The sequence below is a fragment of the Hydractinia symbiolongicarpus genome, chromosome 11 (genome assembly GCF_029227915.1).
Source record: "Hydractinia symbiolongicarpus strain clone_291-10 chromosome 11, HSymV2.1, whole genome shotgun sequence".
In the NCBI taxonomy this organism is placed as follows: domain Eukaryota; kingdom Metazoa; phylum Cnidaria; class Hydrozoa; order Anthoathecata; family Hydractiniidae; genus Hydractinia; species Hydractinia symbiolongicarpus.
In genome coordinates, this window is record NC_079885.1 from 19,251,229 (window position 1) to 19,272,445 (window position 21,217).

A 21,217-nucleotide genomic window follows, 5' to 3' on the forward strand; every position below is an offset into this window, starting at 1 on the left:
ACTCAGCATTTCCACTAGCTTTTTCCATGTGTTTAAGAAACCAATACAAATTTTCAATTGCATAATAAAAGTTGAGGAAGCTTTAGAATATGCTTTGGGTCGATTTGTTTGAAGGTTTTGGAGAGACATTCTTTCTCCAATACTTTAATAACAGCCCGATATGTAACTTGGTGCTTTAACAACTTTGAGATCATCATATTGGCCAATGGCGGTGTTTTTGACTTTTAACTCGGAATTTAAGACATGTGAGAAACATTATCTCAAAAAAATTTGCGCTGAAAGGACGTACGTACAACTGTTATAATAGCATTTCAATCGCGAAAATAATAGCATCATGCATATCCCGTGTGGTCTAGTGGTTAGGATCCGGCGCTCTCACCGCCGTGGCCGGGGTTCGATTCCCCGCACGGGAGTATGCGATTTGAGAGACATTCTTTCTCCAATACTTTATTAACAGCCCGATATGTAACTTGGTGCTTTAACAACTTTGAGATCATCATATTGGCCAATGGCGGTGTTTCTGACTTTTAACTCGGCATTTAAGACATGTGAGAAACATTATCTCAAAAAAATTTGCGCTGAAAGGACGTACGTACAACTGTTAAAATAGCATTTCAATCGCAAAAATAATAGCATCATGCATATCCCGTGTGGTCTAGTGGTTAGGATCCGGCGCTCTCACCGCCGTGGCCGTGGTTCGATTCCCCGCACGGGAGTATGCGATTGTACAACATTTCCTATTGTCGATTCTGGCCATTAAAACTTTAAAATAATGTGGTTGTGTTAAGTCATTGATGGATTTGGTCCAACTAACAGAAAATGAACAATGCACAAACTCAGCATTTCCACTAGCTTTTTCCATGTGTTTAAGAAACCAATTCAAATTTTCAATTGCATAATAAAAGTTGAGGAAGCTTTAGAATATGCTTTGGGTCGATTTGTTTGAAGGTTTTTGAGAGACATTCTTTCTCCAATACTTTATGAACAGCCCGATATGTAACTTGGTGCTTTAACAACTATTGGATCATTATATTGGCCAATGGCGGTGTTTCTGACTTTTAACTCGGCATTTAAGACATGTGAGAAACGTTATCTCAAAAAAATTTGCGCTGAAAGGACGTACGTACAACTGTTATAATAGCATTTCAATCACGAAAATAATAGCATCATGCATATCCCGTGTGGTCTAGCCGTTAGGATCCGGCGCTCTCACCGCCGTGGCCGGGGTTCGATTCCCCGCACGGGAGTATGCGATTGTACAAAATTTCCTATTGTCGATTCTGGCCATTAAAACTTTAAAATAATGTGGTTGTGTTAAGTCATTGAAGGATTTGGTCCAACTAACAGAAAATGAACAATGCACAAACTCAGCATTTCCACTAGCTTTTTCCATGTGTTTAAGAAACCAATTCAAATTTTCAATTGCATAATAAAAGTTGAGGAAGCTTTAGAATATGCTTTGGGTCGATTTGTTTGAAGGTTTTTGAGAGAAATTCTTTCTCCAATATTTTACTAACAGCCCGATATGTAACTTGGTGCTTTAACAACTTTGAGATCATCATATTCGCCAATGGCGGTGTTTCTGACTTTTAACTCGGCATTTAAGACATGTGAGAAACATTATCTTAAAAAAATTTGCGCTGAAAGGACGTACGTACAACTGTTAAAATAGCATTTCAATCGCGAAAATAATAGCATCATGCATATCCCGTGTGGTCTAGTGGTTAGGATCCGGCGCTCTCACCGCCGTGGCCGGCGTTCGATTCCCCGCACGGGAGTATGCGATTGTACAACATTTCCTATTGTCGATTCTGGCCATTAAAACTTTAAAATAATTTGGTTTTGTTAAGTCATTGATGGATTTGGTCCAACTAACAGAAAATGAACAATGCACAAACTCAGCATTTCCACTAGCTTTTTCCATGTGTTGAAGAAACCAATACAAATTTTCAATTGCGTAATAAAAGTTGAGGAAGCTTTAGAATATGCTTTGGGTCGATTTGTTTGAAGGTTTTTGAGAGACATTCTTTCTCCAATACTTTATTAACAGCCCGATATGTAACTTGGTGCTTTAACAACTTTGAGATCATCATATTGGCCAATGGCGGTGTTTCTGACTTTTAACTCGGCATTTAAGATATGTGAGAAACATTATCTCAAAAAAATTTGCGCTGAAAGGACGTACGTACAACTGTTAAAATAGCATTTCAGTCGCAAAAATAATAGCATCATGCATATCCCGTGTCGTCTAGTGGTTAGGATCAGGCGCTCTCACCGCCGTGGCCGGGGTTCGATTCCCCGCACGGGAGTATGCGATTGTACAACATTTCTTATTGTCGATTCTGGCCAATAAAACTTTAAAATAATGTGGTTGTGTTAAGTCATTGATGGATTTGGTCCAACTAACAGAAAATGAACAATGCACAAACTCAGCATTTCCACTAGCTTTTTCCATGTGTTTAAGAAACCAATACAAATTTTCAATTGCATAATAAAAGTTGAGGAAGCTTTAGAATATGCTTTGGGTCGATTTGTTTGAAGGTTTTTGAGTGACATTCTTTCTCCAATATTTTACTAACAGCCCGATATGTAACTTGGTGCTTTTCCAACTTTGAGATCATCATATTCGCCAATGGCGGTGTTTCTGACTTTTAACTCGGCATATAAGACATGTGAGAAACATTATCTCAAAAAAATTTTCGCTGAAAGGACGTACGTACAACTGTTATAATAGCATTTCAATCGCGAAAATAATAGCATCATGCATATCCCGTGTGGTATAGTGGTTAGGATCCGGCGCTCTCACCGCCGTGGCCGGGGTTCGATTCCCCGCACGGTAGAATGCGATTTCACAACATTTCCTATTGTCGAATCTGGCTATTGAAACTTTAAAATAATGTGGTTGTGTTAAGTCATTGATGGATTTGGTCCAACTAACAGAAAATGAACAATGCACAAACTCAGCATTTCCACTAGCTTTTTCCATGTGTTTAAGAAACCAATACAAATTTTCAATTGCATAATAAAAGTTGAGGAAGCTTTAGAATATGCTTTGGGTCGATTTGTTTGAAGGTTTTGGAGAGACATTCTTTCTCCAATACTTTAATAACAGCCCGATATGTAACTTGGTGCTTTAACAACTTTGAGATCATCATATTGGCCAATGGCGGTGTTTTTGACTTTTAACTCGGAATTTAAGACATGTGAGAAACATTATCTCAAAAAAATTTGCGCTGAAAGGACGTACGTACAACTGTTATAATAGCATTTCAATCGCGAAAATAATAGCATCATGCATATCCCGTGTGGTCTAGTGGTTAGGATCCGGCGCTCTCACCGCCGTGGCCGGGGTTCGATTCCCCGCACGGGAGTATGCGATTTGAGAGACATTCTTTCTCCAATACTTTATTAACAGCCCGATATGTAACTTGGTGCTTTAACAACTTTGAGATCATCATATTGGCCAATGGCGGTGTTTCTGACTTTTAACTCGGCATTTAAGACATGTGAGAAACATTATCTCAAAAAAATTTGCGCTGAAAGGACGTACGTACAACTGTTAAAATAGCATTTCAATCGCAAAAATAATAGCATCATGCATATCCCGTGTGGTCTAGTGGTTAGGATCCGGCGCTCTCACCGCCGTGGCCGTGGTTCGATTCCCCGCACGGGAGTATGCGATTGTACAACATTTCCTATTGTCGATTCTGGCCATTAAAACTTTAAAATAATGTGGTTGTGTTAAGTCATTGATGGATTTGGTCCAACTAACAGAAAATGAACAATGCACAAACTCAGCATTTCCACTAGCTTTTTCCATGTGTTTAAGAAACCAATTCAAATTTTCAATTGCATAATAAAAGTTGAGGAAGCTTTAGAATATGCTTTGGGTCGATTTGTTTGAAGGTTTTTGAGAGACATTCTTTCTCCAATACTTTATGAACAGCCCGATATGTAACTTGGTGCTTTAACAACTGTTGGATCATCATATTGGCCAATGGCGGTGTTTCTGACTTTTAACTCGGCATTTAAGACATGTGAGAAACGTTATCTCAAAAAAATTTGCGCTGAAAGGACGTACGTACAACTGTTATAATAGCATTTCAATCGCGAAAATAATAGCATCATGCATATCCCGTGTGGTCTAGCCGTTAGGATCCGGCGCTCTCACCGCCGTGGCCGGGGTTCGATTCCCCGCACGGGAGTATGCGATTGTACAAAATTTCCTATTGTCGATTCTGGCCATTAAAACTTTAAAATAATGTGGTTGTGTTAAGTCATTGAAGGATTTGGTCCAACTAACAGAAAATGAACAATGCACAAACTCAGCATTTCCACTAGCTTTTTCCATGTGTTTAAGAAACCAATTCAAATTTTCAATTGCATAATAAAAGTTGAGGAAGCTTTAGAATATGCTTTGGGTCGATTTGTTTGAAGGTTTTTGAGAGAAATTCTTTCTCCAATATTTTACTAACAGCCCGATATGTAACTTGGTGCTTTAACAACTTTGAGATCATCATATTCGCCAATGGCGGTGTTTCTGACTTTTAACTCGGCATTTAAGACATGTGAGAAACATTATCTTAAAAAAATTTGCGCTGAAAGGACGTACGTACAACTGTTAAAATAGCATTTCAATCGCGAAAATAATAGCATCATGCATATCCCGTGTGGTCTAGTGGTTAGGATCCGGCGCTCTCACCGCCGTGGCCGGGGTTCGATTCCCCGCACGGGAGTATGCGATTGTACAACATTTCCTATTGTCGATTCTGGCCATTAAAACTTTAAAATAATTTGGTTTTGTTAAGTCATTGATGGATTTGGTCCAACTAACAGAAAATGAACAATGCACAAACTCAGCATTTCCACTAGCTTTTTCCATGTGTTGAAGAAACCAATACAAATTTTCAATTGCGTAATAAAAGTTGAGGAAGCTTTAGAATATGCTTTGGGTCGATTTGTTTGAAGGTTTTTGAGAGACATTCTTTCTCCAATACTTTATTAACAGCCCGATATGTAACTTGGTGCTTTAACAACTTTGAGATCATCATATTGGCCAATGGCGGTGTTTCTGACTTTTAACTCGGCATTTAAGATATGTGAGAAACATTATCTCAAAAAAATTTGCGCTGAAAGGACGTACGTACAACTGTTAAAATAGCATTTCAGTCGCAAAAATAATAGCATCATGCATATCCCGTGTCGTCTAGTGGTTAGGATCAGGCGCTCTCACCGCCGTGGCCGGGGTTCGATTCCCCGCACGGGAGTATGCGATTGTACAACATTTCTTATTGTCGATTCTGGCCAATAAAACTTTAAAATAATGTGGTTGTGTTAAGTCATTGATGGATTTGGTCCAACTAACAGAAAATGAACAATGCACAAACTCAGCATTTCCACTAGCTTTTTCCATGTGTTTAAGAAACCAATTCATATTTTCAATTGGATAATAAAAGTTGAGGAAGCTTTAGAATATGCTTTGGGTCGATTTGTTTGAAGGTTTTTGAGAGACATTCTTTCTCCAATATTTTACTAAGAGCCCGATATGTAAGTTGGTGCTTTAACAACTTTGAGATCATCATATTCGCCAATGGCGGTGTTTCTGACTTTTAACTCGGCATTTAAGACAAGTGAGAAACATTATCTTAAAAAAATTTGCGCTGAAAGGACGTACGTACAACTGTTAAAATAGCATTTCAATCGCGAAAATAATAGCATCATGCATATCCCGTGTGGTCTAGTGGTTAGGATCCGGCGCTCTCACCGCCGTGGCCGGGGTTCGATTCCCCGCACGGGAGAATGCGATTGTACAACATTTCCTATTGTCGAATCTGGCCATTGAAACTTTAAAATAATGTTGTTGTGTTAAGTCATTGATGGATTTGGTCCAACTAACAGAAAATAAACAATGCACAAACTCAGCATTTCCACTAGCTTCTTTCCATGTGTTTAAGGACCCAATACAAATTTTCAATTGCATAATAAAAGTTGAGGAAGCTTTAAAATATGCTTTGGGTCTATTTGTTTGAAGGTTTTTGAGAGACATTCTTTCTCCAATACTTTACTAACAGCCCGATATGTAACTTGGTGCTTTAACAACTTTGAGATCATCATATTGGCCAATGGCGGTGTTTCTGACTTTTAACACGGCATTTAAGACATGTGAGAAACATTATCCATAAAAACTTGCACTGAAAGAACGTACGTACAACTGTTAAAGTAGCATTTCAATCGCGAAAATAATAGCATCAGGCATATCCCGTGTTGTCTAGTGGTTAGGATACGGCGCTTTCCCCGCCGTGGCCGTGGTTCGATTCCCCGCACGGTAGAATGCGATTGTACAACATTTCCTATTGTCGAATCCTGCCTTTGCCACTTTATAATAATGTGGTGGTGTTAAGTCATTGATGGATTTGATCCAACTAACAGAAAATGAACATTGCACAAACTCAGCAATTCCACTAGCTTTTTCCATGTGTTTAAAAAACAAGTAAAAATTTTCAATTGCATAATAAAGGTTGAGGAAGACTTAGAAAATACTTTGCCTCGAAGTGTTTGAAAGTTTTCGAGAGACATTCTTTCTCCAAAACTTTACTAACATCCCGATATGTAACTTGGTGCTTTAATAACTTTGAGGTCAGCATATTGTCCAATGGCGGCCTTTTTGACTTTTAACTCAGCATTTCCACTAGCTTCTTTCCATGTGTTTAAGAAACCAATACAAATTTTCAATTGCATAATAAAAGTTGAGGAAGCTTTAAAATATGCTTTGGGTCTATTTGTTTGAAGGTTTTTGAGAGACATTCTTTCTCCAATACTTTACTAACAGCCCGATATGTAACTTGGTGCTTTAACAACTTTGAGATCATCATATTGGCCAATGGCGGTGTTTCTGACTTTTAACACGGCATTTAAGACATGTGAGAAACATTATCTATAAAAACTTGCACTGAAAGAACGTACATACAACTGTTAAAGTAGCATTTCAATCGCGAAAATAATAGCATCAGCCATATCCCGTGTTGTCTAGTGGTTAGGATACGGCGCTTTCCCCGCCGTGGCCGTGGTTCGATTCCCCGCACGGTAGAATGCGATTGTACAACATTTCCTATTGTCGAATCCTGCCTTTGCCACTTTATAATAATGTGGTGGTGTTAAGTCATTGATGGATTTGGTCCAACTAACAGAAAATGAACATTGCACAAACTCAGCAATTCCACTAGCTTTTTCCATGTGTTTAAAAAACAAGTAAAAATTTTCAATTGCATAATAAAGGTTGAGGAAGACTTAGAAAATACTTTGCCTCGAAGTGTTTGAAAGTTTTCGAGAGACATTCTTTCTCCAAAACTTTACTAACATCCCGATATGTAACTTGGTGCTTTAATAACTTTGAGGTCAGCATATTGTCCAATGGCGGCCTTTTTGACTTTTAACTCGGCATTTAAGACATGTGAGAATCAGTATCTCAAAAGATTTTTGCTGAAAGAAAGCACGTACAACTGTAAAAATAGCATTTCAATCGCGAAATAAATATCATCATGCAAATCCCGTGTGGTCTAGTGCTTAGGATCCGGCGCCTTCTTCGTCGTGGCCGGGGTTCGATTCCCCGCACGGATGAATGCGATTTTACAACATTTCCTATTGTGGAATCCTGCCTCTGCCACTTTAAAATAATGTGGTAGTGTTAAGTCATTGATGGATTTGGTCCAACTAACAGAAAATTAACAATGCACAAACTCAGCATTTCCACTAGCTGCTTCCATGTGTTTAAAAAAAAAGTACAAATTTTCAATTGCATAATAAAGGTTGAGGAACATTTAGAAAATACTTTGCCTCGAAGTGTTTGAAAGTTTTCGAGAGACATTCTTTCTCCAAAACTTTACTAACATCCCGATATGTAACTTGGTGCTTTAACAACTTTGAGATCATCATATTGGCCAATGGCGGTGTTTCGGACTTTTAACTCGGCATTTAAGACATGTGAGAAACATTATCTGAAAAAACTTGCACTAAAAGAACGTACGTACAACTGTTAAAGTAGCATTTCAATCGCGAAAATAATAGCATCAGGCATATCCCGTGTTGTCTAGTGGTTAGGATACGGCGCTCTCACCGCCGTGGCCGGGGTTCGATTCCCCGCAAGGGAGATTGCGATTTCACAACATTTCCTATTGTCGAATCTGGCTATTGAAACTTTAAAATAATGTGGTTGTGTTAAGTCATTGATGGATTTGGTCCAACTAACAGAAAATGAACAATGCACAAACTCAGCATTTCCACTAGCTTTTTCCATGTGTTTAAGAAACCAATACAAATTTTCAAATGCATAATAAAAGTTGAGGAAGCTTTAGAATATGCTTTGGGTCGATTTGTTTGAAGGTTTTTGAGAGACATTCTTTCTCCAATACTTTATTAACAGCCCGATATGTAACTTGGTGCTTTCACAACTGTTAGATCATCATATTGGCCAATGGCGGTGTTTCTGACTTTTAACTCGGCATTTAAGACATGTGAGAAACATTATCTCAAAAAAATTTGCGCTGAAAGGACGTACGTACAACTGTTATAATAGCATTTCAATCGCGAAAATAATAGCATCATGCATATCCCGTGTGGTCTAGCCGTTAGGATCCGGCGCTCTCACCGCCGTGGCCGGGGTTCGATTCCCCGCACGGGAGTATGCGATTGTACAAAATTTCCTATTGTCGATTCTGGCCATTAAAACTTTAAAATAATGTGGTTGTGTTAAGTCATTGAAGGATTTGGTCCAACTAACAGAAAATGAACAATGCACAAACTCAGCATTTCCACTAGCTTTTTCCATGTGGTTAAGAAACCAATACAAATTTTCAATTGCATAATAAAAGTTGAGGAAGCTTTAGAATATGCTTTGGGTCGATTTGTTTGAAGGTTTTTGAGAGACATTCTTTCTCCAATATTTTACTAACAGCCCGATATGTAACTTGGTGCTTTTCCAACATGGAGATCATCATATTCGCCAATGGCGGTGTTTCTGACTTTTAACTCGGCATATAAGACATGTGAGAAACATTATCTCAAAAACATTTTCGCTGAAAGGACGTACGTACAACTGTTATAATAGCATTTCAATCGCGAAAATAATAGCATCATGTATATCCCGTGTGGTATAGTGGTTAGGATCCGGCGCTCTCACCGCCGTGGCCGGGGTTCGATTCCCCGCACGGTAGAATGCGATTTCACAACATTTCCTATTGTCGAATCTGGCTATTGAAACTTTAAAATAATGTGGTTGTGTTAAGCCATTGATGGATTTGGTCCAACTAACAGAAAATGAACAATGCACAAACTCAGCATTTCCACTAGCTTTTTCCATGTGTTTAAGAAACCAAAACAAATTTTCAATTGCATAATAAAAGTTGAGGAAGCTTTAGAATATGCTTTGGGTCGATTTGTTTGAAGGTTTTTGAGAGACATTCTTTCTCCAATACTTTATTAACAGCCCGATATGTAACTTGGTGCTTTAACAACTTTGAGATCATCATATTGGCCAATGGCGGTGTTTTTGACTTTTAACTCGGAATTTAAGACATGTGAGAAACATTATCTCAAAAAATTTGCACTGAAAGGACGTACGTACAACTGTTATAATAGCATTTCAATCGCGAAAATAATAGCATCATGCATATCCCGTGTGGTCTAGTGGTTAGGATCCGGCGCTCTCACCGCCGTGGCCGGGGTTCGATTCCCCGCACGGGAGTATGCGATTTGAGAGACATTCTTTCTCCAATACTTTATTAACAGCCCGATATGTAACTTGGTGCTTTAACAACTTTGAGATCATCATATTGGCCAATGGCGGTGTTTCTGACTTTTACCTCGGCATTTAAGACATGTGAGAAACATTATCTCAAACAAATTTGCGCTGAAAGGACGTACGTACAACTGTTAAAATAGCATTTCAATCGCAAAAATAATAGCATCATGCATATCCCGTGTGGTCTAGTGGTTAGGATCCGGCGCTCTCACCGCCGTGGCCGGGGTTCGATTCCCCGCACGGGAGTATGCGATTGTACAACATTTCCTATTGTCGATTCTGGCCATTAAAACTTTAAAATAATGTGGTTTTGTTAAGTCATTGATGGATTTGGTCCAACTAACAGAAAATGAACAATGCACAAACTCAGCATTTCCACTAGCTTTTTCCATGTGTTTAAGAAACCAATACAAATTTTCAATTGCGTAATAAAAGTTGAGGAAGCTTTAGAATATGCTTTGGGTCGATTTGTTTGAAGGTTTTTGAGAGACATTCTTTCTCCAATACTTTATTAACAGCCCGATATGTAACTTGGTGCTTTAACAACTATGAGATCATCATATTGGCCAATGGCGGTGTTTCTGACTTTTAACTCGGCATTTAAGATATGTGAGAAACATTATCTCAAAAAAATTTGCGCTGAAAGGACGTACGTACAACTGTTAAAATAGCATTTCAGTCGCAAAAATAATAGCATCATGCATATCCCGTGTGGTCTAGTGGTTAGGATCCGGCGCTCTCACCGCCGTGGCCGGGGTTCGATTCCCCGCACGGGAGTATGCGATTGTACAACATTTCCTATTGTCGATTCTGGCCATTAAAACTTTAAAATAATGTGGTTGTGTTAAGTCATTGATGGATTTGGTCCAACTAACAGAAAATGAACAATGCACAAACTCAGCATTTCCACTAGCTTTTTCCATGTGTTTAAGAAACCAAAACAAATTTTCAATTGCATAATAAAAGTTGAGGAAGCTTTAGAATATGCTTTGGGTCGATTTGTTTGAAGGTTTTTGAGAGACATTCTTTCTCCAATACTTTATTAACAGCCCGATATGTAACTTGGTGCTTTAACAACTTTGAGATCATCATATTGGCCAATGGCGGTGTTTTTGACTTTTAACTCGGAATTTAAGACATGTGAGAAACATTATCTCAAAAAATTTGCGCTGAAAGGACGTACGTACAACTGTTATAATAGCATTTCAATCGCGAAAATAATAGCATCATGCATATCCCGTGTGGTCTAGTGGTTAGGATCCGGCGCTCTCACCGCCGTGGCCGGGGTTCGATTCCCCGCACGGGAGTATGCGATTTGAGAGACATCCTTTCTCCAATACTTTATTAACAGCCCGATATGTAACTTGGTGCTTTAACAACTTTGAGATCATCATATTGGCCAATGGCGGTGTTTCTGACTTTTACCTCGGCATTTAAGACATGTGAGAAACATTATCTCAAACAAATTTGCGCTGAAAGGACGTACGTACAACTGTTAAAATAGCATTTCAATCGCAAAAATAATAGCATCATGCATATCCCGTGTGGTCTAGTGGTTAGGATCCGGCGCTCTCACCGCCGTGGCCGGGGTTCGATTCCCCGCACGGGAGTATGCGATTGTACAACATTTCCTATTGTCGATTCTGGCCATTAAAACTTTAAAATAATGTGGTTGTGTTAAGTCATTGATGGATTTGGTCCAACTAACAGAAAATGAACAATGCACAAACTCAGCATTTCCACTAGCTTTTTCCATGTGTTTAAGAAACCAATTCAAATTTTCAATTGCATAATAAAAGTTGAGGAAGCTTTAGAATATGCTTTGGGTCGATTTGTTTGAAGGTTTTTGAGAGACATTCTTTCTCCAATATTTTACTAACAGCCCGATATGTAACTTGGTGCTTTAACAACTTTGAGATCATCATATTCGCCAATGGCGGTGTTTCTGACTTTTAACTCGGCATTTAAGACATGTGAGAAACATTATCTTAAAAAAATTTGCGCTGAAAGGACGTACGTACAACTGTTAAAATAGCATTTCACTCGCGAAAATAATAGCATCATGCATATCCCGTGTGGTCTAGTGGTTAGGATCCGGCGCTCTCACCGCCGTGGCCGGGGTTCGATTCCCCGCACGGGAGTATGCGATTGTACAATATTTCCTATTGTCGATTCTGGCCATTAAAACTTTAAAATAATGTGGTTTTGTTAAGTCATTGATGGATTTGGTCCAACTAACAGAAAATGAACAATGCACAAACTTAGCATTTCCACTAGCTTTTTCCATGTGTTTAAGAAACCAATACAAATTTTCAATTGCGTAATAAAAGTTGAGGAAGCTTTAGAATATGCTTTGGGTCGATTTGTTTGAAGGTTTTTGAGAGACATTCTTTCTCCAATACTTTATTAACAGCCCGATATGTAACTTGGTGCTTTAACAACTATGAGATCATCATATTGGCCAATGGCGGTGTTTCTGACTTTTAACTCGGCATTTAAGATATGTGAGAAACATTATCTCAAAAAAATTTGCGCTGAAAGGACGTACGTACAACTGTTAAAATAGCATTTCAGTCGCAAAAATAATAGCATCATGCATATCCCGTGTGGTCTAGTGGTTAGGATCCGGCGCTCTCACCGCCGTGGCCGGGGTTCGATTCCCCGCACGGGAGTATGCGATTGTACAACATTTCCTATTGTCGATTCTGGCCATTAAAACTTTAAAATAATGTGGTTGTGTTAAGTCATTGATGGATTTGGTCCAACTAACAGAAAATGAACAATGCACAAACTCAGCATTTCCACTAGCTTTTTCCATGTGTTTAAGAAACCAATTCAAATTTTCAATTGCATAATAAAAGTTGAGGAAGCTTTAGAATATGCTTTGGGTCGATTTGTTTGAAGGTTTTTGAGAGACATTCTTTCTCCAATATTTTACTAACAGCCCGATATGTAACTTGGTGCTTTAACAACTTTGAGATCATCATATTCGCCAATGGCGGTGTTTCTGACTTTTAACTCGGCATTTAAGACATGTGAGAAACATTATCTTAAAAAAATTTGCGCTGAAAGGACGTACGTACAACTGTTAAAATAGCATTTCACTCGCGAAAATAATAGCATCATGCATATCCCGTGTGGTCTAGTGGTTAGGATCCGGCGCTCTCACTGCCGTGGCCGGGGTTCGATTCCCCGCACGGGAGTATGCGATTGTACAATATTTCCTATTGTCGATTCTGGCCATTAAAACTTTAAAATAATGTGGTTTTGTTAAGTCATTGATGGATTTGGTCCAACTAACAGAAAATGAACAATGCACAAACTCAGCATTTCCACTAGCTTTTTCCATGTGTTTAAGAAACCAATACAAATTTTCAATTGCGTAATAAAAGTTGAGGAAGCTTTAGAATATGCTTTGGGTCGATTTGTTTGAAGGTTTTTGAGAGACATTCTTTCTCCAATACTTTATTAACAGCCCGATATGTAACTTGGTGCTTTAACAACTTTGAGATCATCATATTGGCCAATGGCGGTGTTTCTAACTTTTAACTCGGCATTTAAGATATGTGAGAAACATTATCTCAAAAAAATTTGCGCTGAAAGGACGTACGTACAACTGTTAAAATAGCATTTCAGTCGCAAAAATAATAGCATCATGCATATCCCGTGTGGTCTAGTGGTTAGGATCCGGCGCTCTCACCGCCGTGGCCGGGGTTCGATTCCCCGCACGGGAGTATGCGATTGTACAACATTTCCTATTGTCGATTCTGGCCATTAAAACTTTAAAATAATGTGGTTGTGTTAAGTCATTGATGGATTTGGTCCAACTAACAGAAAATGAACAATGCACAAACTCAGCATTTCCACTAGCTTTTTCCATGTGTTTAAGAAACCAATTCAAATTTTCAATTGCATAATAAAAGTTGAGGAAGCTTTAGAATATGCTTTGGGTCGATTTGTTTGAAGGTTTTTGAGAGACATTCTTTCTCCAATATTTTACTAAGAGCCCGATATGTAAGTTGGTGCTTTAACAACTTTGAGATCATCATATTCGCCAATGGCGGTGTTTCTGACTTTTAACTCGGCATTTAAGATATGTGAGAAACATTATCTCAAAAAAATTTGCGCTGAAAGGACGTACGTACAACTGTTAAAATAGCATTTCAGTCGCAAAAATAATAGCATCATGCATATCCCGTGTGGTCTAGTGGTTAGGATCCGGCGCTCTCACCGCCGTGGCCGGGGTTCGATTCCCCGCACGGGAGTATGCGATTGTACAACATTTCCTATTGTCGATTCTGGCCATTAAAACTTTAAAATAATGTGGTTGTGTTAAGTCATTGATGGATTTGGTCCAACTAACAGAAAATGAACAATGCACAAACTCAGCATTTCCACTAGCTTTTTCCATGTGTTTAAGAAACCAATTCAAATTTTCAATTGCATAATAAAAGTTGAGGAAGCTTTAGAATATGCTTTGGGTCGATTTGTTTGAAGGTTTTTGAGAGACATTCTTTCTCCAATATTTTACTAAGAGCCCGATATGTAAGTTGGTGCTTTAACAACTTTGAGATCATCATATTCGCCAATGGCGGTGTTTCTGACTTTTAACTCGGCATTTAAGACATGTGAGAAACATTATCTTAAAAAAATTTGCGTTGAAAGGACGTACGTACAACTGTTAAAATAGCATTTCAATCGCGAAAATAATAGCATCATGCATATCCCGTGTGGTCTAGTGGTTAGGATCCGGCGCTCTCACCGCCGTGACCGGGGTTCGATTCCCCGCACGGGAGAATGCGATTGTACAACATTTCCTATTGTCGAATCTGGCCATTGAAACTTTAAAATAATGTTGTTGTGTTAAGTCATTGATGGATTTGGTCCAACTAACAGAAAATAAACAATGCACAAACTCAGCATTTCCACTAGCTTCTTTCCATTGGTTTAAGAAACCAATACAAATTTTCAATTGCATAATAAAAGTTGAGGAAGCTTTAAAATATGCTTTGGGTCTATTTGTTTGAAGGTTTTTGAGAGACATTCTTTCTCCAATACTTTACTAACAGCCCGATATGTAACTTGGTGCTTTAACAACTTTGAGATCATCATATTGGCCAATGGCGGTGTTTCTGACTTTTAACTCGGCATTTAAGATATGTGAGAAACATTATCTCAAAAAAATTTGCGCTGAAAGGACGTACGTACAACTGTTAAAATAGCATTTCAGTCGCAAAAATAATAGCATCATGCATATCCCGTGTGGTCTAGTGGTTAGGATCCGGCGCTCTCACCGCCGTGGCCGGGGTTCGATTCCCCGCACGGGAGTATGCGATTGTACAACATTTCCTATTGTCGATTCTGGCCATTAAAACTTTAAAATAATGTGGTTGTGTTAAGTCATTGATGGATTTGGTCCAACTAACAGAAAATGAACAATGCACAAACTCAGCATTTCCACTAGCTTTTTCCATGTGTTTAAGAAACCAATTCAAATTTTCAATTGCATAATAAAAGTTGAGGAAGCTTTAGAATATGCTTTGGGTCGATTTGTTTGAAGGTTTTTGAGAGACATTCTTTCTCCAATATTTTACTAAGAGCCCGATATGTAAGTTGGTGCTTTAACAACTTTGAGATCATCATATTCGCCAATGGTGGTGTTTCTGACTTTTAACTCGGCATTTAAGATATGTGAGAAACATTATCTCAAAAAAATTTGCGCTGAAAGGACGTACGTACAACTGTTAAAATAGCATTTCAGTCGCAAAAATAATAGCATCATGCATATCCTGTGTGGTCTAGTGGTTAGGATCCAGCGCTCTCACCGCCGTGACCGGGGTTCGATTCCCCGCACGGGAGAATGCGATTGTACAACATTTCCTATTGTCGAATCTGGCCATTGAAACTTTAAAATAATGTTGTTGTGTTAAGTCATTGATGGATTTGGTCCAACTAACAGAAAATAAACAATGCACAAACTCAGCATTTCCACTAGCTTCTTTCCATGTGTTTAAGAAACCAATACAAATTTTCAATTGCATAATAAAAGTTGAGGAAGCTTTAAAATATGCTTTGGGTCTATTTGTTTGAAGGTTTTTGAGAGACATTCTTTCTCCAATACTTTACTAACAGCCCGATATGTAACTTGGTGCTTTAACAACTTTGAGATCATCATATTGGCCAATTGCGGTGTTTCTGACTTTAAACACGGCATTTAAGACATGTGAGAAACATTATCCATAAAAACTTGCACTGAAAGAACGTACGTACAACTGTTAAAGTAGCATTTCAATCGCGAAAATAATAGCATCAGGCATATGCCGTGTTGTCTAGTGGTTAGGATACGGCGCTCTCACCGCCGTGGCCGTGGTTCGATTCCCCGCACGGTAGAATGCGATTGTACAACATTTCCTATTGTCGAATCCTGCCTTTGCCACTTTATAATAATGTGGTGGTGTTAAGTCATTGATGGATTTGGTCCAACTAACAGAAAATGAACATTGCACAAACTCAGCAATTCTACTAGCTTTTTCCATGTGTTTAAAAAACAAGTAAAAATTTTCAATTGCATAATAAAGGTTGAGGAAGACTTAGAAAATACTTTGCCTCGAAGTGTTTGAAAGTTTTCGAGAGACATTCTTTCTCCAAAACTTTACTAACATCCCGATATGTAACTTGGTGCTTTAATAACTTTGAGGTCAGCATATTGTCCAATAGCGGCCTTTTTGACTTTTAACTCGGCATTTAAGACATGTGAGAATCAGTATCTCAAAAGATTTTTGCTGAAAGAAAGCACGTACAACTGTAAAAATAGCATTTCAATCGCAAAATAAATATCATCATGCAAATCCCGTGTGGTCTAGTGCTTAGGATCCGGCGCCTTCTTCGTCGTGGCCGGGGTTCGATTCCCCGCACGGATGAATGCGATTTTACAACATTTCCTATTGTGGAATCCTGCCTTTGCCACTTTAAAATAATGTGGTAGTGTTAAGTCATTGATGGATTTGGTCCAACTAACAGAAAATTAACAATGCACAAACTCAGCATTTCCACTAGCTGCTTCCATGTGTTTAAAAAAAAAGTACAAATTTTCAATTGCATAATAAAGGTTGAGGAACATTTAGAAAATACTTTACCTCGAAGTGTTTGAAAGTTTTCGAGAGACATTCTTTCTCCAAAACTTTACTAACATCCCGATATGTACCTTGGTGCTTTAATAACTTTGAGGTCAGCATATTGGCCAATGGCGGTGTTTCTGACTTTTAACTCGGCATTTAAGACATGTGAGAAACATTATCTGAAAAAACTTGCACTGAAAGAACGTACCTACTACTGTTAAAGTAGCATTTCAATCACGAAAATAATAGCACCAGGCATATCCCGTGTTGTCTAGTGGTTAGGATACGGCGCTCTCACCGCCGTGGCCGGGGTTCGATTCCCTGCACGGGAAAATGCGATTTCACAACATTTCCTATTGTCGAATCTGGCTATTGAAACTTTAAAATAATGTGGTTGTGTTAAGTCATTGATGGATTTGGTCCAACTAACACAAAATGAACAATGCACAAACTCAGCATTTCCACTAGCTTTTTCCATGTGTTTAAGAAACCAATACAAATTTTCAATTGCATAATAAAGGTTGACGAAGACTTAGAAAATACTTTGCCTCGAAGTGTTTGAAAGTTTTCGAGAGACATTCTTTCTCCAAAACTTTACTAACATCCCGATATGTAACTTGGTGCTTTAATAACTTTGAGGTCAGCATATTGGCCAATGGCGGTGTTTCTGACTTTTAACTCAGCATTTAAGACATGTGAGAAACATTATCTGAAAAAACTTGCACTGAAAGAACGTACCTACCACTGTTAAAGTAGCATTTCAATCACGAAAATAATAGCACCAGGCATATCCCGTGTTGTCTAGTGGTTAGGATACGGCGCTCTCACCGCCGTGGCCGGGGTTCGATTCCCCGCACGGGAAAATGCGATTTCACAACATTTCCTATTGTCGAATCTGGCTATTGAAACTTTAAAATAATGTGGTTGTGTTAAGTCATTGATGGATTTGGTCCAACTAACACAAAATGAACAATGCACAAACTCAGCATTTCCACTAGCTTTTTCCATGTGTTTAAGAAACCAATACAAATTTTCAATTGCATAATAAAAGTTGAGGAAGCTTTAGAATATGCTTTGGGTCGATTTGTTTGAAGGTTTTTGAGAGACATTCTTTCTCCAATACTTTACTAACAGCCCGATATGTAACTTGGTGCTTTAACAACTTTGAGATCATCATATTGGCCAATGCCGGTGTTTCTGACTTTTAACTCGGCATTTAAGACATGTGAGAAACATTATCTCAAAAAAATTTGTGCTGAAAGGACGTACGTACAACTGTTATAATAGCATTTCAATCGCGAAAATAATAGCATCATGCATATCCCGTGTGGTCTAGTGGTTAGGATCCGGCGCTCTCACCGCCGTGGCCGGGGTTAGATTCCCCGCACGGGAGAATGCGCATGTACAACATTTCCTATTGTCGATTCTGGCCATTGAAACTTTAAAATAATGTGGTTGTGTTAAGTCATTGATGGATTTGGTCCAACTAACAGAAAATGAACGATCCACAAACTCAGCATTTCCACTAGCTTTTTCCATGTGTTTAAGAAACCAATACAAATTTTCAATTGCATTATAAAAGTTGAGGAAGCTTTAAATATATGCTTTTGGTCGAATTGTTTGAAGGTTTTCGAGAGACATTCTTTCTCCAATATTTTTCTATTAGCCCGTTATGTAACTTGGTGCTTTAATAACTTTGAGATCATCGTATTGGCCAATGGCGGTACTTCTGACTTTTAACTCGGCATTTAAGACATGTGAGAAACATTATCTCAAAAAACTTGCGCTGAAAGGACGTACTTACAACTGTTAAAATAGCATTTTAAGCGCGAAAATAGTAGCATCATGCATATCCCGTGTGGTATAGTGGTTAGGATCCGGCGCTCTCACCGCCGTGGCCGGGGTTTGATTCCCCGCACGGGAGAATGCGATTGTACAACATTTCCTATTGTCGAATCCTGCCTTTGCCACTTTATAATAATGTGGTGGTGTTAAGTCATTGATGGATTTAGTCCAACTAACAGAAAATGAACATTGCACAAACTCAGCAATTCCACTAGCTTTTTCCACGTGTTTAAAAAACAAGTAAAAATTTTCAATTGCATAATAAAAGTTGAGGAAGATTTAGAAAATACTTTGCCTCGAAGTGTTTGAAAGTTTTCGAGAGACATTCTTTCTTCAAAACTTTACTAACATCCCGATATGTAACTTGGTGCTTTAATAACTTTGAGGTCAGCATATTGTCCAATGGCGGCCTTTTTGTCTTTTAACTCGGCATTTAAGACATGTGAGAATCAGTATCTCAAAAGATTTTTGCTGAAAGAAAGTACGTACGACTGTAAAAATAGCATTTCAATCGCAAAATAAATATCATCATGCATATCCCGTGTGGTCTAGTGCTTAGGATCCGGCGCTCTCTTCGCCGTGGCCCGGGTTCGATTCCCCGCATGGATGAATGCGATTTTACAACATTTCCTATTGTGGAATCCTGCCTTTGCCACTTTAAAATAATGTGGTAGTGTTAAGTCATTGATGGATTTGATCCAACTAACAGAAAATTAACAATGCACAAACTCAGCATTTCCACTAGCTGTTTCCATGTGTTTAAAAAAAAAGTACAAATTTTCAATTGCATAATAAAGGTTGAGGAAGATTTAGAAAATACTTTGCCTCGAAGTGTTTGAAAGTTTTCGAGAGACATTCTTTCTCCAAAACTTTACTAACATCCCGATGTGTAACTTGGTGCTTTAATAACTTTGAGGTCAGCATATTGTCCAATGGCGGCCTTTTTGACTTTTAACTCGGCATTTAAGACATGTGAGAAACATTATCTGAAAAAACTTGCACTAAAAGAACGTACGTACAACTGTTAAAGTAGCATTTCAATCGCGAAAATAATAGCATCAGGCATATCCCGTGTTGTCTAGTGGTTAGGATACGGCGCTCTCACCGCCGTGGCCGGGGTTCGATTCCCCGCAAGGGAGATTGCGATTTCACAACATTTCCTATTGTCGAATCCGGCTATTGAAACTTTAAAATAATGTGGTTGTGTTAAGTCATTGATGGATTTGGTCCAACTAAACGAAAATGAACAATGCACAAACTCAGCATTTCCACTAGCTTTTTCCATGTGTTTAAGAAACCAATACAAATTTTCAATTGCATAATAAAATTTGAGGAAGCTTTAGAATATGCTTTGGGTCGACTTGTTTGAAGGTTTTTAAGAGACATTCTTTCTCCAATACTTTACTAACAGCCCGATATGTAACTTGGTGCTTTAACAACTTTGAGATCATCATATTGGCCAATGGCGGTGTTTCTGACTTTTACCTCGGCATTTAAGACATGTGAGAAACATTATCTGAAAAAACTTGCACTAAAAGAACGTACGTACCACTGTTAAAGTAGCATTTCAATCGCGAAAATAATAGCATCAGGCATATCCCGTGTTGTCTAGTGGTTAGGATACGGCGCTCTCACCGCCGTGGCCGGGGTTCGATTCCCCGCAAGGGAGATTGCGATTTCACAACATTTCCTATTGTCGAATCCGGCTATTGAAACTTTAAAATAATGTTGTTGTGTTAAGTCATTGATGGATTTGGTCCAACTAACAGAAAATGAACAATGCACAAACTCAGCATTTCCACTAGCTTTTTCCATGTGTTTAAGAAACCAATACAAATTTTCAATTGCATAATAAAAGTTGAGGAAGCTTTAGAATATGCTTTGGGTCGATTTGTTTGAAGGTTTTTGAGAGACATTCTTTCTCCAATACTTTATTAACAGCCTGATATGTAACTTGGTGCTTTAACAACTGTTAGATCATCATATTGGCCAATGGCGGTGTTTCTGACTTTTAACTCCGCATTTAAGACATGTGAGAAACATTATCTCAAAAAAATTTGCGCTGAAAGGACGTACGTACAACTGTTATAATAGCATTTCAATCGCGAAAATAATAGCATCATGCATATCCCGTGTGGTATAGTGGTTAGGATCCGGCGCTCTCACCGCCGTGGCCGGGGTTCGATTCCCCGCACGGTAGAATGCGATTTTGCAACATTTACTATTGCCGAATCATGCCTTTGCCACTTTATAATAATGTGGTGGTGCTAAGTCATTGATGTATTTGGTCCAACTAACAGAAAATGAACATTGCACAAACTTAGCAATTCCACTAGCTTTTTCCATGTGTTTAAAAAACAAGTAAAAATTTTCAATTCCATAATAAAGGTTGAGGAAGATTTAGAAAATACTTTGCCTCGAAGTGTTTGAAAGTTTTCGAGAGACATTCTTTCTTCAA

The 21,217-nt window shown here is 38.5% G+C and overlaps 35 non-coding genes across 35 annotated transcripts; all 35 read left to right on the plus strand.

Moving 5' to 3' along the window:
* The first annotated feature begins 341 nt into the window (after positions 1-341).
* Trnae-cuc (transfer RNA glutamic acid (anticodon CUC)) lies at positions 342-413 on the plus strand. Its single transcript has one exon. It is a non-coding gene; the product is annotated as a tRNA-Glu (tRNA).
* A 231-nt stretch (positions 414-644) lies between these two features.
* On the plus strand, positions 645-716 carry Trnae-cuc (transfer RNA glutamic acid (anticodon CUC)). Its single transcript has one exon. It is a non-coding gene; the product is annotated as a tRNA-Glu (tRNA).
* A 459-nt stretch (positions 717-1,175) lies between these two features.
* Positions 1,176-1,247, plus strand: Trnae-cuc (transfer RNA glutamic acid (anticodon CUC)). The gene has a single exon. It is a non-coding gene; the product is annotated as a tRNA-Glu (tRNA).
* Positions 1,248-1,706: 459 nt separating this feature from the next.
* Trnae-cuc (transfer RNA glutamic acid (anticodon CUC)) lies at positions 1,707-1,778 on the plus strand. The gene has a single exon. It is a non-coding gene; the product is annotated as a tRNA-Glu (tRNA).
* A 459-nt stretch (positions 1,779-2,237) lies between these two features.
* On the plus strand, positions 2,238-2,309 carry Trnae-cuc (transfer RNA glutamic acid (anticodon CUC)). The gene has a single exon. It is a non-coding gene; the product is annotated as a tRNA-Glu (tRNA).
* A 459-nt stretch (positions 2,310-2,768) lies between these two features.
* On the plus strand, positions 2,769-2,842 carry Trnae-cuc (transfer RNA glutamic acid (anticodon CUC)). Its single transcript has one exon. It is a non-coding gene; the product is annotated as a tRNA-Glu (tRNA).
* Positions 2,843-3,299: 457 nt separating this feature from the next.
* Positions 3,300-3,371, plus strand: Trnae-cuc (transfer RNA glutamic acid (anticodon CUC)). The gene has a single exon. It is a non-coding gene; the product is annotated as a tRNA-Glu (tRNA).
* A 231-nt stretch (positions 3,372-3,602) lies between these two features.
* Trnae-cuc (transfer RNA glutamic acid (anticodon CUC)) lies at positions 3,603-3,674 on the plus strand. Its single transcript has one exon. It is a non-coding gene; the product is annotated as a tRNA-Glu (tRNA).
* Positions 3,675-4,133: 459 nt separating this feature from the next.
* Positions 4,134-4,205, plus strand: Trnae-cuc (transfer RNA glutamic acid (anticodon CUC)). Its single transcript has one exon. It is a non-coding gene; the product is annotated as a tRNA-Glu (tRNA).
* A 459-nt stretch (positions 4,206-4,664) lies between these two features.
* Positions 4,665-4,736, plus strand: Trnae-cuc (transfer RNA glutamic acid (anticodon CUC)). The gene has a single exon. It is a non-coding gene; the product is annotated as a tRNA-Glu (tRNA).
* Positions 4,737-5,195: 459 nt separating this feature from the next.
* On the plus strand, positions 5,196-5,267 carry Trnae-cuc (transfer RNA glutamic acid (anticodon CUC)). The gene has a single exon. It is a non-coding gene; the product is annotated as a tRNA-Glu (tRNA).
* Positions 5,268-5,726: 459 nt separating this feature from the next.
* Trnae-cuc (transfer RNA glutamic acid (anticodon CUC)) lies at positions 5,727-5,798 on the plus strand. Its single transcript has one exon. It is a non-coding gene; the product is annotated as a tRNA-Glu (tRNA).
* A 2,277-nt stretch (positions 5,799-8,075) lies between these two features.
* Trnae-cuc (transfer RNA glutamic acid (anticodon CUC)) lies at positions 8,076-8,147 on the plus strand. The gene has a single exon. It is a non-coding gene; the product is annotated as a tRNA-Glu (tRNA).
* A 459-nt stretch (positions 8,148-8,606) lies between these two features.
* Positions 8,607-8,678, plus strand: Trnae-cuc (transfer RNA glutamic acid (anticodon CUC)). The gene has a single exon. It is a non-coding gene; the product is annotated as a tRNA-Glu (tRNA).
* Positions 8,679-9,137: 459 nt separating this feature from the next.
* Trnae-cuc (transfer RNA glutamic acid (anticodon CUC)) lies at positions 9,138-9,211 on the plus strand. Its single transcript has one exon. It is a non-coding gene; the product is annotated as a tRNA-Glu (tRNA).
* Positions 9,212-9,667: 456 nt separating this feature from the next.
* Positions 9,668-9,739, plus strand: Trnae-cuc (transfer RNA glutamic acid (anticodon CUC)). The gene has a single exon. It is a non-coding gene; the product is annotated as a tRNA-Glu (tRNA).
* A 231-nt stretch (positions 9,740-9,970) lies between these two features.
* On the plus strand, positions 9,971-10,042 carry Trnae-cuc (transfer RNA glutamic acid (anticodon CUC)). The gene has a single exon. It is a non-coding gene; the product is annotated as a tRNA-Glu (tRNA).
* Positions 10,043-10,501: 459 nt separating this feature from the next.
* Trnae-cuc (transfer RNA glutamic acid (anticodon CUC)) lies at positions 10,502-10,573 on the plus strand. The gene has a single exon. It is a non-coding gene; the product is annotated as a tRNA-Glu (tRNA).
* A 458-nt stretch (positions 10,574-11,031) lies between these two features.
* Trnae-cuc (transfer RNA glutamic acid (anticodon CUC)) lies at positions 11,032-11,103 on the plus strand. Its single transcript has one exon. It is a non-coding gene; the product is annotated as a tRNA-Glu (tRNA).
* Positions 11,104-11,334: 231 nt separating this feature from the next.
* Positions 11,335-11,406, plus strand: Trnae-cuc (transfer RNA glutamic acid (anticodon CUC)). The gene has a single exon. It is a non-coding gene; the product is annotated as a tRNA-Glu (tRNA).
* A 459-nt stretch (positions 11,407-11,865) lies between these two features.
* Positions 11,866-11,937, plus strand: Trnae-cuc (transfer RNA glutamic acid (anticodon CUC)). Its single transcript has one exon. It is a non-coding gene; the product is annotated as a tRNA-Glu (tRNA).
* Positions 11,938-12,396: 459 nt separating this feature from the next.
* On the plus strand, positions 12,397-12,468 carry Trnae-cuc (transfer RNA glutamic acid (anticodon CUC)). Its single transcript has one exon. It is a non-coding gene; the product is annotated as a tRNA-Glu (tRNA).
* A 459-nt stretch (positions 12,469-12,927) lies between these two features.
* Trnae-cuc (transfer RNA glutamic acid (anticodon CUC)) lies at positions 12,928-12,999 on the plus strand. Its single transcript has one exon. It is a non-coding gene; the product is annotated as a tRNA-Glu (tRNA).
* A 459-nt stretch (positions 13,000-13,458) lies between these two features.
* Positions 13,459-13,530, plus strand: Trnae-cuc (transfer RNA glutamic acid (anticodon CUC)). Its single transcript has one exon. It is a non-coding gene; the product is annotated as a tRNA-Glu (tRNA).
* A 459-nt stretch (positions 13,531-13,989) lies between these two features.
* Positions 13,990-14,061, plus strand: Trnae-cuc (transfer RNA glutamic acid (anticodon CUC)). The gene has a single exon. It is a non-coding gene; the product is annotated as a tRNA-Glu (tRNA).
* A 459-nt stretch (positions 14,062-14,520) lies between these two features.
* Positions 14,521-14,592, plus strand: Trnae-cuc (transfer RNA glutamic acid (anticodon CUC)). Its single transcript has one exon. It is a non-coding gene; the product is annotated as a tRNA-Glu (tRNA).
* Positions 14,593-15,052: 460 nt separating this feature from the next.
* On the plus strand, positions 15,053-15,124 carry Trnae-cuc (transfer RNA glutamic acid (anticodon CUC)). The gene has a single exon. It is a non-coding gene; the product is annotated as a tRNA-Glu (tRNA).
* Positions 15,125-15,583: 459 nt separating this feature from the next.
* Positions 15,584-15,655, plus strand: Trnae-cuc (transfer RNA glutamic acid (anticodon CUC)). Its single transcript has one exon. It is a non-coding gene; the product is annotated as a tRNA-Glu (tRNA).
* A 1,519-nt stretch (positions 15,656-17,174) lies between these two features.
* Trnae-cuc (transfer RNA glutamic acid (anticodon CUC)) lies at positions 17,175-17,246 on the plus strand. Its single transcript has one exon. It is a non-coding gene; the product is annotated as a tRNA-Glu (tRNA).
* A 458-nt stretch (positions 17,247-17,704) lies between these two features.
* Positions 17,705-17,776, plus strand: Trnae-cuc (transfer RNA glutamic acid (anticodon CUC)). Its single transcript has one exon. It is a non-coding gene; the product is annotated as a tRNA-Glu (tRNA).
* Positions 17,777-18,235: 459 nt separating this feature from the next.
* On the plus strand, positions 18,236-18,307 carry Trnae-cuc (transfer RNA glutamic acid (anticodon CUC)). Its single transcript has one exon. It is a non-coding gene; the product is annotated as a tRNA-Glu (tRNA).
* Positions 18,308-18,766: 459 nt separating this feature from the next.
* On the plus strand, positions 18,767-18,838 carry Trnae-cuc (transfer RNA glutamic acid (anticodon CUC)). Its single transcript has one exon. It is a non-coding gene; the product is annotated as a tRNA-Glu (tRNA).
* A 988-nt stretch (positions 18,839-19,826) lies between these two features.
* Positions 19,827-19,898, plus strand: Trnae-cuc (transfer RNA glutamic acid (anticodon CUC)). Its single transcript has one exon. It is a non-coding gene; the product is annotated as a tRNA-Glu (tRNA).
* Positions 19,899-20,356: 458 nt separating this feature from the next.
* Trnae-cuc (transfer RNA glutamic acid (anticodon CUC)) lies at positions 20,357-20,428 on the plus strand. The gene has a single exon. It is a non-coding gene; the product is annotated as a tRNA-Glu (tRNA).
* A 459-nt stretch (positions 20,429-20,887) lies between these two features.
* Trnae-cuc (transfer RNA glutamic acid (anticodon CUC)) lies at positions 20,888-20,961 on the plus strand. The gene has a single exon. It is a non-coding gene; the product is annotated as a tRNA-Glu (tRNA).
* The last annotated feature ends 256 nt before the right edge of the window (positions 20,962-21,217 follow it).